This window comes from Scylla paramamosain, chromosome 30 (genome assembly GCF_035594125.1).
Source record: "Scylla paramamosain isolate STU-SP2022 chromosome 30, ASM3559412v1, whole genome shotgun sequence".
NCBI classification, from domain to species: Eukaryota; Metazoa; Arthropoda; class Malacostraca; order Decapoda; family Portunidae; genus Scylla; species Scylla paramamosain.
This window is the reverse complement of record NC_087180.1, coordinates 18,395,897-18,406,614: the sequence shown is the minus strand read 5'-3', so window position 1 is coordinate 18,406,614 and position 10,718 is coordinate 18,395,897. Positions and strand designations below refer to the sequence as shown.

General features: G+C 40.9%; 1 protein-coding gene across 1 annotated transcript in view; it reads right to left on the bottom strand.

The window, feature by feature from the left end:
* LOC135115977 (dual 3',5'-cyclic-AMP and -GMP phosphodiesterase 11A-like) overlaps positions 1-10,415 on the bottom strand; it is a 143,554-nt gene extending 133,139 nt beyond the window's left edge. The window contains exon 1 of the mRNA XM_064033159.1: positions 10,039-10,415. The gene's annotated coding sequence lies outside the window, so the exon portion shown is untranslated. The remainder of the gene's footprint in view (positions 1-10,038) is intronic.
* Between the last annotated feature and the right edge of the window lie 303 nt (positions 10,416-10,718).

Below are 10,718 nucleotides of genomic sequence, written 5' to 3'. Positions count from 1 at the left end.
TTCCTCCGTCTCCTCCTCTCTCTTCTTCCTTTCTCAGCTTATTTCCTCTTCCTCCTCTTCCTCCTCCTCTTCCTCTTCCTCCTCCTCTTCCTCCTCCTCCTCCTCTTCCTCCTCCTTTCTAATCATCCAAGATACACAAACTCTAACATGGATACGATGAGAAAGAGAGAGAGGGGGAAAGAGAGGAATTGGATCCTGAATGAGTGAAAAGGTAGACAGAGAACACACACACACACACACACACACACACTCTCTCTCTCTCTCTCTCTCTCTCTTTCTCTGTCTCTCTCTCTCCGTCACACCCCACTGAGTCTTGGCACCGAGGCTCCTGACGCAGTAGGTGATGGTGGAGATGCTAATCTATCCGTGGACCCAAGTTACTGCCCTGCTTGGGACACATGCCTTGGTAGAGAGGACACAAGACACGGGACAGCACCTCTTTGATACCCTGGCGGAGAGGGCACGGTACACTGGCTGCCCTTCTGATACGCTGACAAGGGGGAAAGACAAAACCACCTCTTCTCTAATACCCTGAAGGAGAGGACACGAAATACTAGCAGCACTTACATAAGATGCTGGCTACCCTTCCGACACGTTGGCAAGACACAGAAAGGACAGGCAATCTTTCTCTATAACATAATACTGACAAACAGCCGGACAGTCAGCCTCTAGATCGGAAGACATAGATAGATATCACCGTAAGGGAACATAAGGGAAGCTGGGGGAAGCCATCAGGCCCACACGTGGCAATCTGGCGGTGATTTCTCCAGTACAAGTAGATAGACTGCCACCGTAATAGAAGATAGATAGCCTGTACTTACAACTCAATATTGACAGGTAGACAGATAGATAGATAGAAAGACAGACAGATATTCTCTAAATAAAAGAAAGAAAAATATGTGGTTTCTTTCTACAACAGAGACAGATAGACAGACAAACAGACACACAGATAGACACACAGACAGACACACAGAAAGACAGAAAGACAAACAGATATTCTCTAAAAAAGAAAGAAAAATATGCAGTTTCCTTCTACAACATAACACATTACAGACAACCATTTTCTACAACACAAACAGACAGACAGACAGACAGACAGACTCCATGACGTAAGACAAACACTTCCCGCAGCAAACCACAGCCAGGCCTCCTCCAAGACACATCACAGCGGCAATAAAACAGACAAACAGAGCAGCTGACATAAACTTCGTGAGCTGACTCGCAAGATCAAGATAAACAAAGGATAAGATTGAATATATAAACAATAATAATGATAAATGCGCAATAAGCAATAAATAAGAGACATCCGAGAAGCGCATCAAGACTTTGTTTAAATATTTATCAACACTTAGGTCGATACGCTTAAATATTTAGGCCTCCCATCTTTTAAAAGCCGCTATTGAAAAGCACTGGAGTTTTCAAGGACATTTTCATGATTCCAGTGATAAATTAACAAGGCTTCTATGCCATCAAAGGGAAGAAACACCTATGAAAACTCAACTAATCACCTTTGTGGCTTTTGAGAAACAATATTAATAAGAGGGCAATGCGATAACCCTTTGACTGCCACTTGGTACACCTTTCCCTAGTTACCAATCACTCTGAGACATCTTTACTTGTTCTGCAGCCACATCCAATCTCTGAAGTAGGAGGAAATTGCAAAATGTACTCTTTTTCTTCGCTAACTTTCCTATAGATGCTTATAAAGACTTCACGCATTGCTTCTGGTGCTGCTAATTACTTCGTGTTGAACTGAAAGGGTTAAAGAATAAAAGCACTAATTCTTCGACATAAATTACTTGATTTCTGAGTATGAAAAGTTAAAAAAATAATTAATTAACTATATAGGCGTTTGAAAATAAGAATAATAATAATGAGTACAACAATGCCTTTAATTTAAGTACAGAGGCATTCATTGCTTCGACAAAAAATTACTTGATTTCTGAGTATGAAAAGTAAAAAAAATCAATTCAATCACTATATAGGCTTTTGAAGATAATGATAATAATAAGTATAACAATGCCTTTAAGTACAGAGGCATTCATTCATTCATTAACATATTCTATTTACGAATATGAAAAGTTACATTCACTCACAATACAGCTTTCTCTTCCCAAGCACGTTCACTTCCATACAGAAAAGGGGCAAGGAATGGATACGCGTTTAATGCAGATGATGCCAGATCTTGTGTACGAAAAATAGAGGAGGCACGGACAGGTAAATACCTCACCTGTCTGGGGGATATTAGTTTAAGGGCCCTACCTGGCTACCTGGCTACCTGGCTACCTACCCCACCCCTAGTCATGACCACAGTGCAGGTATGTAGTTATTAAATTGCTGTTGTTGTTGTTGTTGTTGTTGTTGTTGTTGTTGTTGTTGTTGTTGTTTTCATTTTTAGATAGGTATTAGTTCGTTGTGTATTAAATAAAGAGCAGAGGTTAACTGACTGACTGATCAATAGATAGATAGCTAGATACATAGATATATACAGATACATAGATAGATAGATAGATAGATAGATAGATAGATAGATAGATAGATAGATAGATAGATAGATAGATAGACAGATAGATGGATAGATGGAGAATGCCTTTAACTTTGAGGGAAAATGTACAACGTAAGAGGAAAGGAGGAGGGGGAGGGGGAAATACAACATGAGTAGGAGAAAGAAAAGAAAACATTTACAAGAGGAAAGAAAAAAGACAACGTTTACAACCCCTAGTACTGTGGCAAGAGGGGAAAAAAAAATGAAGAGAGAGAAAAGAAATGCGTTTGTCTTGGGTGTCTTGCCCGGTAGTTTGGCGGCGCAGCATCGGAAACAAGTCAAACAAAGCCGAGATGGAGACCTCGTAATCTCCTTCTGGAAGACTTCAGGGGAGTTTTAGTGGAAGGAGGGAAATTAAAGGCGGTCGAGCGTTCCCTGGAGTTTACCGAGTTTACGAGGCGCCTGAATTACGGAAGCTAATCGATCGTTCAACGCACAGACGCAAGTACGAAGCGAGAGGGAAGGATATCAGGCCTCGTGACAGAGATAGTTAGGGAATAAGAGAGGGTAAGAGAAGTAAAGGGAGGTGAGTGATGGAATGAAATGCTATAACTGGCTCATTTCCATAAAGGGAGGAATGGGAATGGGGAAAAAATGAAAATAAATGAATAAAAAAGGAATTATGAATCCATCCATCCCATTTTTTTACGAGATTATGATAAAAAAAAGGACAAAACGATGAAAAAATTATAACACACACACACACACACACACACACACACACACACACACACACACACACACACACACACACACACACACACACACACACACACACACACATAAAAAAAACATAAATGAATGATGAAAGAAACCTACAATTCTTTTAAAACCCCCAAAGGATTTTATAAACAAGCAATTAATCAGAGCACAGAGAGACATGAAAAACAAGGACAAACAAAAGAACACAAAAGAGGAACAAGCAGCAGCAGATTTTTAGACCCTTAGGAGACTGTACGTAACCACCAATACCAAATGACACAAAATAAAAATACTCAATAAAAAGAGAAATAAAGAAAAGAAAAAGCGAAGAATAAAGGCTAGAATAACTTTAAAAATCCGAGTAAATCTCAACTAATTCATACGTTTTTGTAGGCGAGTATAATTCCAGGCCTATCTAAAGCTGAGATCAAGGCATTCCAGAGGCATTCCAAGAACATTCCAAGCAGGTCCCGCGGGTAGGAATGAGAAAGAATGCTGTTTTTCATTTCAAGTGAGGCTGAAGTTGATAAAGATATGGATGTTTTTGTTGAGAGAGAGAGAGAGAGAGAGAGAGAGAGAGAGAGAGAGAGAGAGAGAGAGAGAGAGAGAGAGAGAGAGAGAGAGAGAGAGAGAGAGAGACTGACTTTCCACACATTTTAATGAAGGAAAAAAACTAAGACAGGGAGAGAAATTAATTTATCTTCTGGGTTTAAAATTATGGAAGGACAAAAATAAAAAAGCCAATAATGAAGAGATGTCAGAGTGGAGGAGGAAGAAAAGGAGGAGGAGGAAGAGGAGGAGGAGGAGGAGGAGAAGGAGGAGAAGGAGAAGGAGAAGGAGAAGGAGAAGGAGGAGGAGGAGGAAAAGAGACGAAGCACAAAAAGATAAAGGAAAGACAAAAAAGCAAGATTGAATGAGGAAAAAAAAAACAGACAGAGACAAATGGCGGACAGAAGGAAATAGAGAGAGAGAGAGAGAGAGAGAGAGAGAGAGAGAGAGAGAGAGAGAGAGAGAGAGAGAGAGAGAGAGAGAGAGAGAGAGAGAGAGAGAGAGAAATATTAATTCACAGCAAGCCTTTAATCCTACCACACACACACACACACACACACACACACACACACACACACACACACACATACACACACACGCTCCTTCTCACCGCTCGAAAATAAACTGCGAAACAAAAGCGAAGCGAAATTTAACGAGAGGAAACGAGTGGAAACAAAAACGAGCAAGGAAAGAATGGCCAGCTTGATCCCAGAGGCACTTTAAGCTTTTGTAATTGGTATGGCGGCCAATTTGAGCATGAATTCACTCCCTTTGTGGCCAAAATAAAGAGTAAAGCGAACGGCGTTGTCTGCGTAATCGTAAAGGGAATGGATGAAAGGGAGAGGAGATAATGAATGGAGATAAAGAAGAATAAGAACAAGAACAAGAAGAACAAAAGCAATAACAAGATGATGATGATGATGATGATGAGAAAGAGGAAGACGAGAAGAAAACTTGCAATATGAAAGGGGGAGGTGATAAAGAATGGAGATGAAGAACAAGAACAAGAACAAAAGCAATAACAATATGACGATGATGATGATGATGATGATGATGAGAAGGAGAAAGACGAGGAGAAGAAAACTTGCAATAGTTCACCCTACATGTTTTTTTTTTCTTCTTCTTCTTCAGCTTTTCAACTTTAAACTTTCACTACCATCTTTTCTTCTTCCTTCCTGCCAATACCTCTCCTTCACCAGTTCTATTCGCTTACCATCCCACTCTTACTCTATCTAATCCATATCTCTGTATCTAAAAACACTAGGATGCTTCTTACCTTTCAAATCCACGTATAAAACTCTATAACTTCTCTATACACTTCCAGTCTCTTTCTATGACTACTCTTACCCATAATCCCCGCAACACACTATTCCATAAACAAAGAGTATATAAGAGCCATCTCTTCCACTCGTCTTATTCCTAATGGTCCACCTCACTGTGTATTCCAGGCTCATAAAATATCCCTTTCACTCGTCTGACATCTAATCCACACACTTCTCGTATCTATTCTGTCTTAACAAAGAACACTATATGACATCCCTTCCACTCATCTTAATCTGATGATCCACCTCACTGTCTACTCCACGCCCATGAAGCATCCCTTTCACTAGCCTTACTCCTTATCATCCCCTTCACACGCTACTCAGTATAAACAAAGGGCGCTATGTGACGCATCTTGTGTACTGAGCATGCTGGGTGACAGATCGCCGGCAGAAGGTTCGCGCTTGAAGGAGAACAGCCAAGAGACGAAGAATGAAGGCGGCCACAACAATCCCAAGACATAACAAGGTTTGCTCTCGAAGCTACTCAGCGATGCAGGCGGTCGGTGGCTGGTTAGACTGCCGTAACTCAATAGTCCAGTCCTGCCTCCGAGACTGTCCCTCCAGCCCTCATTTCAAAATCTCAGGGCTGCCTGGTGTTATTACTGGATTACGCCAGTTTTCCTCCGGCTGATGACGTTGTTTTTTCATGTGGTAATGCTGTATGGTTCGTTACGTACGTTATATGCGTACTGGCGATATTATAATGTTTTGGATGTTGTGCAGTGATAGGTTAGGTTTAGGCTAGATTAAGTTTAGGCTAGGATGGGTTAGGTTAGATTTGGTTGTTAGGTTAGGTTAGGTAAGGTTAGGTAATATCAGTATAGATTTAGGTCAAGTTAGGTTAGATTTGGTTGTTAGGTTAGGTTAGGTTAGGTAAGGCTAGTCTAGGTTAGGTTAGATAAGGCTAGTGAAGTTAAGTTAGGTAAGGTTAGTTTAGGTGAGATTATATTAGATCAGGTAAAGTTACTAAGTAGGTTAGTTTAGTTAGCTTAGATTAGGTACGTAAATTATAACTGTAATGATGCACGTATGTACAAAATAAATATACAGTTTTACCTGCCAGAAAACAATAATAAAGTCCACTACAATGTGAGCAGTTCTGTAAATTCAGCTGTTGCCTTTTGTCTAGACCAGCGAGGAAGAACAATGAGGTCTGAGGTTTATCTAAAGATTTATCTGAAGAGCATACACAACGCTACGAGTATATGAACCAAGACCTGCATTTGAGAATCTTAAGCCTCCATTAACAACTATTTTCAAAGACCACAGGGAAAATCTATCGGTTTCTCAAGGATGTTTTCCCAATAGCTGATGCATGATCCTCGTAAATTTAATCAGTGTTCACGCAAACTTCTGAAAACCCCATAAATATTCACTAAAACCTCTTCAAATCAGACAAAGTAACACGCAGTAATGTTTGAGGCGTCTTGGACCACTCAATCATCGAGACGGAATCTGGAAGCCACAACACGGCCCACAAGTGAAGCCAGGCGAGGCACAAAACTCATAAGGGATTCATTACTGGAGACACACAACACCCGGAGCCTCGCCACTAGACAGCTACACCGCCATGGCAACTTTAAGACTACCACAACCGGGTTTACACACAATTGAGTTCACGCTTGCTGCCAGTCGCCACTCACCGGACAAAAAGCCCCGCCACTCCCGCAGGAACATGTCAGTCACACACCCTAAGCCTGCTATCACGGCCAGGGGTAGTGAGAGGTAGACAAGAGAGGGCAGGGTTCACAGAAAACGATCTCTCGATCTGCCACCATCACTCACTTCTGCAGGTGGGGAAATGTAGGGAAAATGGAACAAGATGAAGGGGAGGAGGAAAAATACAGGAAAAATACAGGAATAACAGAACAGAATGAAAGAGAGGTGGAAAATACAAGGAAAACATAACGAAATGAAGGATAACATCACTCACTTCTGTAAGAGAGCTGGAAAAATATGGGAAAAAAAGAACAAGATGAAGGATAAGAGATGTGGGAGAAGGATAAAGACTCAGGTGTAAAACAAAGCTCAGTTCCACAGAAAATGGGATGCAGAATTGGAGAAACAGAGAAAAATACAGAGAGTAGGACTACATGGAGGAAATAAAGGGAAATGAAGGAGATTGTAAGTAAGATAAAGACTCGGATGGAAAAACAAAAGATTCCTGGAAGAGTACACAGGACGCGGACTTCTAGGAAAGGGAAAGAAAGATAGAGGAAAATAGAACATTGTAGAGAAAATATAGAAAAGTGACAATAATGATGATGATGATGATGATAGTAATAATAAACAATATTAATAAACTGATCATCACCACTATTATTTTCATTACTTTCATAACCCAATAGCAGTGACACCAACACACACACACACACACACACACACACACACACACACACACACACACACACACACACACACACACACACACACACACAATAAAGTTACTTAGAAAATAAAAAGATAAATATAAAAAGTAATTGTTTAGAAAGGAAATATACAGAGAAATAAAGAAAAAAACACAAAATACCGGAAGCTAAAATTGTGGTCTCCCTTGATTGAAAAAGAAATGCTGCAATTAAACTCTCTCTCTCTCTCTCTCTCTCTCTCTCTCTCTCTCTCTCTCTCTCTCTCTCTCTCTCTCTCTCTCTCTCTCTCTCTCTCTCTCTCTCTCTCTCTCTCTCTCTCTCTCTCTTTACCGGAAACATACAGTTTGTGGTCTTTCTAAAATGTTACAGTCAAGCCTCTCTCTCTCTCTCTCTCTCTCTCTCTCTCTCTCTCTCTCTCTCTCTCTCTCTCTCTCTCTCTCTCTCTCTCTCTCTCTCTCTCTCTCTCTACCGGAAGTCTAAATGATCTACCTGAAACAAATTAAAAGTTACAATTAAGCTCTCTCTCTCTCTCTCTCTCTCTCTCTCTCTCTCTCTCTCTCTCTCTCTCTCTCTCTCTCTCTCTCTCTCTGAGTCCCTCGGGTCATCACTCAAACATAACACATTTATAGATTTGTTAGCATCAAAATTACCCAAAATTATCAAAGAAAAGAGACAAAGTGGTGGTGGTAGTAGTGGTGGTGGTGGTGGTGGTGGTGGTGGAGACTCCCTTAGTACAAGTAAATAAACATGAAACACTACATACGTATCTATCGCCACCCGCCCTTCGTTAATTATGACCCAGGTAAATGTTCATAATAGGCCCTTTAATAACTGTTTCGTGTTGTGTACTCGCTCGCCTACTTGCCTTCGTTTGGAAAGGTTGTGTGACTCATATGGATTGTTTTCAAAAGGCTACTTAAGTTAATAATGAAGTCAAATTTTAATGAGAGTATTTTTTTTCTTTTTCTTTTCGCTAATGATGCAGACTTTGTTAAACTATCACTGGAATCACGACAGCATCCTTGAAAATCCCCATAATTTTCACTGGATGTTTTTAATCTATCACTAGAACCTTGAAAACATCCTTAAAAACTTCATTGACTTCTTCTACATCCTGTTCATTTATCACTACGTATAATCATGAAGGTATTCTTGAGAAGGCCCATTACTTTCGTTAAAAACTGTAAAGCTATCATTAGAATCATCAAAAACATACTTGAAAATCCCAATGACTTCCACCAGAGCCTATTAATCGTGAAAATGTCCACTACAGCCTGTTAGTTCATTGCTAGTATCATGAAAACATCTTTGTAAATCCACTTAACTTCCACCTCAGCGTGTTAATCCATCACTGGAACCATGAAAAAACATATTTGATCACTTTTAACCTCCACTACATCCCGTTCAATTATTATTACGCGGAATCATGACTGTATCCTTGAAAACCCCAGTTACTTTCACTAGAGCTTGTTAAACTATCACTTGAACCATGAAAACATACTTGAAAACCCCCTATGCTTTCACCAGAGACAGCTAATCGTGAAAAGGTTCCCTAAAATCTCTCTTAACTTCCATTATAACCTGTTAATTCATTACTAGAACCATGAAAATGTACTTGAAAATCACGTTAACTTCCACTACAATCATAAAAATAAACTTAGTAGTCTTTTATTAACTTTCGCTGGTGCTTCTTAATTATGGCCGTAATAAGACGCTGTAGAAACTTTTGAGAATACATTACCAGTGTTGAAAGATTATTGAAGTGTATGTACGTGGTAAAATTTGTATAGTAATTGATATATTTACATAATACTGCTGCTTAAGTAAAACCGGATTACTGAAATGGTAACTTTTTTTATATATAATTACTACCTCGTGTTACCAATTTGGCTACACCATTACAAACTTCTCTTCGATATACTAAAATTACTTTTAAATGTATGGCCATAATGAAGACTACACGGAATAGCTTTCAAATATAACTTTATAATTTATACTAAACTTTTTTTCTTTGATACTTCATGAAGCCCAGAAAGTTACTTTTATTATTAAAGACAATAGGAGGACTCTCTCTCTCTCTCTCTCTCTCTCTCTCTCTCTCTCTCTCTCTCTCTCTCTCTCTCTCTCTCTCTCTCTCTCCGATAGCTTGAGATCTCTTGGGAGGAAAGGAAACCAGAGTTCACAAGTACAAAACACACACGCACACATACACATACACACACACACACAGAGAGAGAGAGAGAGAGAGAGAGAGAGAGAGAGAGAGAAATTCCAGTTTACTCCTCCTCTCATATTTCCAAAACTTAACAGGCGAATCAATGCAGCCTTTCACGGACACGAGGGTGAGTAAATTCTTAACGACAATGAACAAGGAAAGTAAACGCCGCGCCTCACGTCACCACATCGAAGCGACACCCCCTCTCGTGCCCCGGAGCGCTCCTGGAGGACTCTTGGGGTAGGTGAGAGCGACACACACCTGCCCCACGCACAAATTAGGCGCCCCCGAGACACATACTATCTCCTTTAAAAACAGGTGAGGGGAGTACCTTACCTGCTTCCCGTAACTTGCCACTGACGCCTTGCTACGCCGCCCAAACTTTTCCTCGGGGGACTTCCTGCCTCGAACTCGCCGCCTCGCTCACATCAGGGCTCGGGGGGCGTTGAGGGGCGCTAGGAGGTGGGTGGAGGCGTGGGCGGTGGGCGTGTCGGGGCGTACAGGGCCGCCTGGATCGCGACATGGGAACTTGGGAGGCGGACGCGCAACCCTCCTTTGCCACTGTCTGAGCCACACTGACCTCCTGTGGCCCCTGCTGGCCCTGCCGTGCTGCCGCCGCCCGCAGCAGCGTCACCGTCCCGCGCGCCTGGCTGAGAGACACGCTGCCATCAGATCACCCTCATGTTATCTTCATATCACATACTCACTTTCAGAAATCAATTGATAACAAGTTACGAAATTAAATAGACAAAGTGTAACTGCAGTGTTTTATCCATTTATCAATTCTTATTTGTGGTGAGAGAGAGAGAGAGAGAGAGAGAGAGAGAGAGAGAGAGAGAGAGAGAGAGAGAGAGAGAGAGAGAGAGAGAGAGAGAGATTTCTGAGTGGTGTAACATTGTAGCCTGGTGCCAATATAAAAACATAATTAGAGGGCAAGTAATGCAAAACATATATATGAAAACGAGCCAGTAAGGGTGACAAACAATAAAAGAAAAAAAAATGAGAGGGAAAAGTCG